The following is a 7,075-nucleotide window of genomic DNA, read 5'->3' on the forward strand; positions in this document are numbered from 1 at the left end:
CACTACTCACAAAAAGTTAGGGATATTTGGCTTTTGGGTGAAATTTATGTAAAATATAAAAAGTTCACGCTACAGTGATATTATATCATGAAAGTAGGGCATTTAAGTAGAAGCATGCACTGGTGATTTCCTCATCTCAAACAATTTCTTGAAACAAAAGCCAACAACAGTGGTGGGTATACCACAACAAAAAATGTCAGTGTCAATAACTTGTCATGTGCCCTTGAGCATCAATTACAGCTTGACAACGACGTCTCATGCTGCTCACAAGTCGACTTATTGTCTGCTGAGGCATGGCATCCCACTCTTCTTGAAGGGCGGCCCTCAGGACATTGAGGTTCTGGGGTACAGAGCTCCGAGCCTCTACACGGCCACTCAGCTGATCCCATAGGTTTTCTATGGGATTCAGGTCTGGAGAAAGTGCAGGCCACTCCATCTGAGGTACCCCAGTCTCCAGCAGCCATTCCCTAATGATACGACCTCGATGAGCTGGAGCATCAAACACCTGATGTGAATTTTGCCGTTAAACTCCTTGTTAGAGAACAGCAACTTGTGCAAAAAGTACTGAAACACTGAACAGTTGGACATGTGCATTCAAAAGTTTACAGAAGGTCACATTAAGTTCACCTGTAAAGGTTATAATGCATTTTAGGTTCATCCTGAAATTTCACCCGAAAGCCGAATATCCCTAACTTTTTGTGAGTAGTGTATGTGTAACACACATACACATGTAAAAAATGCATAAATGAATAGCAGACAATATGTGTACCTGTAGAGCATTGAATTGTACCAACGTACTTTGAGGTAAAAATGCGTGCCCGCTATGCAAAATGCATACAGGTTAGCCGGAGTGGAATAGGGAAATTAAAGGTGAACTAGGGACTGCTTACAACTTGATAAAGTAAACAACTTGATTTTCCTGCCAGAAACAACCTGTGGTGACTATCAAAACAGAAAATTAGTCACCTGCAGCATGGGTTTTAGGGAGTTTTAACGCATGTCTATTTCCAGTAATAAAAAGAAGGTTCAAACAAATTTGCCTTTGATCCGTTCCATTTATTGAAGTGACTGAATATTGTAGATGACAGATAACAGCTTGATCATATTGATGAGGATGAATTGTCGGTGGAATCAATTACAAAATAAAGAGAAAAAACTCAAATGCTCCAAAAATGACTATCACGGTAAAAACTGTGTGCCTTTCACCCATGTGCTCCATTTTCCACTAAGTCACCAACACCTGTGGCACCTAACTTGAACCCACCTCACCTGTGACCCATGACCTCACTTCCTGTGCAGGCAAGAAAGCTGTTGCCATCTAGGGGCCAACACAATCAATATAACCAAATAACATAAACAAACACGAGACTTAATGGCTCCTACACAACCATTTTGACCAGGGACTGAAAGGCCAGTTAGCCCTTAATTCTAGCTTAAAACCAAGCCATGTTTGCAATTCCCCACCTAGGCTTCATGTATGAAGCCCTCAGCATCAAATGACCCCATTTACACCACTATACCCCAAAATTAAGACAAAACAACAGCCGCCCAACACACACGAATACAAAGCACCAACACACACCACAAAAAGGGCCCTACCCTCACCCTAACCCCTAAATCCACACCTTAAAACCTTCACCCTAACAGGGCCTTCCCCAAAAGAGACGGGTTAGGGTTAACCTGTCTCTTTTGGGGAAGGGTTAACCCTAACCCTAACCCTAACCAGTGCCTTTTCTCTCAAAAACTTGCCTTGCATGCTGCCCGTCCTACTCAAATTGGAGACAGGTTCGGTGTGAGATATTGAGTGTATCGTTCCTAACACCTAACCTTTCCCCCACCCTAACTCCTAACCCTCACCCTCACCCTAACCTTCCCCCTCTCTAACTCCTAACCCTCACCCTCACCCTAACCTTCCCCTCTCTAACTCCTAACCCTCACCCTCACCCTAACCTTCCCCCTCCCTAACTTCTAACCCTCACCCTCACCCTAACCTTTCCCCCTCTCTAAACCCTAACCCTCACCCTCACCCTAACCTTCCCCCTCTCTAACTCCTAACCCTCACCCTCACCCTAACCTTCCCCCTCCCTAACTCCTAACCCTCACCCTCACCCTAACCTTTCCCCCACCCTAACTCCTAACCCTCACCCTCACTCTAACCTTCCCCCTCCCTAAGTCCTAACCCTAACCCTCACATCCTCACAAAAACCCTTACAGGGCCCTCTCATAAAGAAATACTAAAACACCCCTTAGCCCATTGCAGAATAAACCTACAATAACGGAGTCCCAGCATAACATGATTCTACTAGTACATTGCACTGTTAGCATGAGGGAGAGCACCTCCCTCTTATCCATCTCCTTATTTCTTCCCAATAACAACCGTCACCGACCACTGCAATAGTATTGGGGGAAATTATATTTCTAATGGGGCTATTGAAATGAAATTTTCACCAGATGTTGATAACAACCCAGGTAATCCACACATACAAAGAAATCAAAACAAATAAGTCCATAAATTAAGTTATGTGTAATAAAGTGGAATGACACAGGGAAAAAGTATTGAACATATAAATGTGTAATATTGATAATACTGATAGTATTTTATATTAAAAAAATGTGTAAAATAGTCTGGATAAGTGGTTTGAAGTGTGCTCAAGAGCAAACAGACTTTATACTCAAATGTTCTTGAAGATTCTACCGGAAACACATATGGGTCTCTCTTGACAAACTTATGGAAACTGGGTAATAAAACAAAACATCCATTTTCTTAAAAAGTACAAAAAGTAAATGAAAAAAAAAAAAGATTTGGGGGGAATTTTTGAATTTTGATTGAAGTATACCTACAGCATGAAAAGATTAAATATTTTCATTGGAAAGATATTGCAAAACAACAACAACAACAACAACAACAACAACATATGTCTTTTTTGAAACACTTATGCATCTAAGGGTGAACATGCTTACTAGCTTTACTTACCTTGTACTTTGACTGTTCACCAAATTGGCCCTGGTTCTCACCGAGGGGGCCCACTGAAGAGTAGGCAGTGTCTAACACTTTTAATGTAATTGCCAATCAGGTTCCTGGTAAATATTTCATTGAATTCCAGTACAAATTAAAGACACGAGGCTGCAAGAAAAGGGCTTGTTTGGTTCTTGTGGGGAGAGATTTGCCACACTTGACCCGTGCCTAAAGGTTGGGAAATGAGGCTGATGTTATGACGCTTCACCTCCCAACTCCAGGTCCTTAAAGTAACACCAAGCAATTTTAGGAGACTGTCCCTTTAGTCAGCTTATCTGATAGAATATGGGATCATAGATGCTAAAATAATTCAGGTGTCCCTGGTGGATTGTACAACCTCCACGCTAACACGCTACTATGCTGAATGATAGCAGGTGACATGATAAAATGAAATATTATAGCCAAATAAGTCTGGCAGTTTTATGTGGGAGACTGTGGAAATGTCCTTGAATTATGACACAAAGTAACATAGCCTCCTGCTTTAAATAAGCAGAAAGTGAAGGTGCTGGACAGTATGAGGCATCTAAAAATCACTACGCAGTGGATGTTTGAGTGGTTCTTTGTCTAAAATAGTTCCCAAAATAAACCTGTATGGCTATAATCATACAGCATAACAGCTGTACTGAATTAAAGGCACACTCAGTGGGGTTCTAGACCAATTTTACTGAAGGGGCCTGGCTGGGGCCAGGGCTTTTGTCAGAGGGGCACATTCAACCCGGGGCAAAAAAGACAAAGACTCAAAATTATATCTGATTTTTTTCCCCATAAAACTAGTGATTACCCATTGTAACCAATCTGAATGGTTCAAAATATCACATTTGAGACACAAATATAAGAGACAGAAACAATGGAAATATCCTGTTTTTCAGTGTAACCTTAGTACAGACAAACTCCTCACTTAGTACAAACTAAGCTGCTTCTAAAATCTTTATCAGGCAGTTTCATCAACATCATCATCACATCTTCATTACACCACTGTCTTCTTATCATCTTCATCAATAAATCATCATCAAATTTACACTCTAAAAGCTTATTGTTACCTTGTAACAATAAAATATTGTTCATAGTAGTCGCTTCTTGCTTCTGACTGCCTCTCATCAGGTGATTGACTTTTCGAGCTCGCTGTTTTCACCGTAGATCAACAAACTGACCGCCGTTTCCAGCGGTGCAACGCTCTGAAGCGGCTTTCACAGAGCACGCGCACGGCACAGACCGCGGCTGGCTCAGCCATTCATTGTGTTTGTGATCACGGAGCGCAAGAGCGCACTGGTCTGCGTTTATTTTTAGAAATCTAGATGATTGACATCATTAGATATGCACTACTCTTGCAAAGACAATGCAGTATAGTCATACATTTATTATAAAATTCCATGTGAAGTCACACACACAACAGGTAACAGGTGAAATCACAAGAAATGAGAAAAAAATACAGTCTTCGTTCATGTAATATAATTTATTAAGCATTAGTTCAGCTAATTCATAAATTAAAAAAATGTATTAGCCTCTTTACACGGTGCATCCGAAGCTGCTGTGCTGTCCACCAGAGAAAAATTGCGCTAGAACGGAAAACTACTTCCTAGCGTCTGTTTCAGTCGCGTAGCAAGCAGCGCCACATACGTGCACGCCGTGCATGCGTGCCTTTCATGATGAACGCCTTTGTGTAAACAGAGCTGCATTCAGATTATGGAACTTGGTTCCAGTTACCGCCTGATAAAAACACACCAAGAGAAAATTTCAACCACCACTACAGCTGCTACAACATTTTGGCCTGCTGGAGGTGCTAGAACAAAGCAAGGCTCAACAACAATACACACAATGACAGGAAACACACTGCACATCATTGGAAACAGTACAAACTCAAGCAAGGAGCACAAGTGGCAAAACAAAAGGTCCATACACTCTACAGTTACAGTTGTTTGTCTCACCTCATAACAATGTTCATCTTAATCGCACACAGACTTTCATCGTCATTTCAGCATCAACTGAGGCTGAGACCAAATTTCAAACTCTAGCCCCACAGCCTGTTTTAACTGAGCGGATGTGTTACCTGCATACTCAGTGTCCATGGACACAAACAAAAAACAATCAACAATGCAGAATGTAGAGCTGTAGCCATTGTGACGTCATGCCGTCCGTCACAAACACGTATCTGTGCAGGTGACTGTAAAGTACTGAGCACTGTCCCAGGTGTTGTCTATGCTGCGCGTGCGTCCTCATCATCTGGGTGACTGGTGACGTCACTGGCCGGGGCAGCAGAGGCCATAAAAAGCCGGCTCGGCAGCAGGTGTGTGTCGCACATGCTGGAGTTGGTCTTCGGCTGGTCTGAGACCAGGTTAGGCTAGCCTGTATAGGGCTGGCCGCTCGGCAGTGTGTGTCCGCTCTCCAAGTTCAGCGGGGGGGTGTCCACATCTGCTGGATCTGCTCTCAGACTGAGCAAAGACCAAGCGAGTCTCGCCTTTCCCAGGCGGGCTCTCCAGCTGGCTCTGCTAGCTGCACAGCAGGTGCGCCCCTCAGGCCGGTCTCCGGTGGTCGGTGCAGCCTGCGCAGAGACTATTAGTCCAGTCATTTTAGGAAAAAACCTAGGACAAATTGCAAGGGAAAAAAACTCTTGCAAATTTGCTTCTCTTGCAATTTGTCCTAGGTTGACCCCAATTTTGGGCTAAAATGACTGGACTATGAGGGTCCACAGACTGGTGATGCTGACGGATGCAGGCTCTCTTCTGCTAGGAGGAGCCAATGCCTGCATCACGGTTGTCATGGAGACGGTCCATTGGCCTGCTGAACATCTGGTCGCAAGGACCGTGCTGTTGTCCAGACTGCGCCACCATGATGTGCCAAGAACTGCTCCGTGGCTTCTGGTCAGGGTCACCGACATGAAGACTGCGGTCGTTGCCGTCAATACCATACCGCCTGCGCCTGCTCCTTGATACGGGGACGGGACCTGGGGGTGTGTGTGTGTGTGTGTGTGTGTGTGTGTGTGTGTGTGTGTGTGTCTTGTGTGTCTTGTGTGTCTTGTCCTTTCCAATTTTGTTTTTTCAGTTTCAGCTTTTAATTTAAAATGCTCCAATTCAAGATCCATTTAGGGCTACTGTACCTGTTGCCCAACGATAAAAAAAAAATGAATTAATGTATAAATAAAAAAAAAAATTAAAAAAGTAACATATCTTCTATTCTTTGTGGCTGCAGTGAACCAGTTTTCCCTCCAGTTCATTTGTCTCATTTCTTTGTCAGTAATAGGAAATAACAGCACCGTCCCCCTGATGCCCCTATGTTTGACACAGCATCTCTAAAGTATCCTGTACAGAGCCAACAACCACAAGAAGAAATGGCCCGCGTGTGCACGCTGCTCTGCGCAAGTGTGCGCCGTCATAGATCTATGTGCGCTGTACCCAGCGCAGAGCGCGGCCCAAACAGCACGCTATGTGAAAGCCGCATCACAATGTATAATCTTTGTTCGGAGGGGGGGCCACAGCGGGGTCCAGACTCAGTGTTACGGGGGCACTGGCCCCTGCTGGCCCCTCCCCAGAACCGCCAGTGGGCCCGCACACTATGTAAAAAATGCACTGAAATGAGGACCCTTTGTGACTCAACTTAGGAAGGAAGGAAATTTGATGGTTTTATCTGCATGGTTCTCATAATAAGCCTGACTTACTGATAAATCACATGTTTATCCCTCATTTTTTGTCAGCTGAATCTTAACAGTCCTTACTTAAAGCAACCCTCAATTTTACATACTGTGCCTTTTAATAGTATTTCATTTTAATTTATTTGCTGTATTTTAATCTCTGTAAACCTTCTTTTATGTTTTGTGCATCTTGTTCTGTGCATTTTATCTGTTTTTGGTTTGTTTGTTTGTTTTACTTCTTAACTAATTTTAGTCTTGTCTGAATTTTATCTCATTTTTATATTTTCTTGTGTTACTGTCAAGTGTTCTGAAACTCATGCTGGTGATAATGCACTTTTATTTTGACTGGACCTGATGGGAAAAAGAAGTTATAATTAACACCTGTGATAATGGATAGAGGAGGTAAGTTCTACATGAACGTTTAAGCTGCAGGA

This window comes from Myripristis murdjan, chromosome 14 (assembly GCF_902150065.1).
Source record: "Myripristis murdjan chromosome 14, fMyrMur1.1, whole genome shotgun sequence".
Taxonomy (NCBI): Eukaryota; Metazoa; Chordata; class Actinopteri; order Holocentriformes; family Holocentridae; genus Myripristis; species Myripristis murdjan.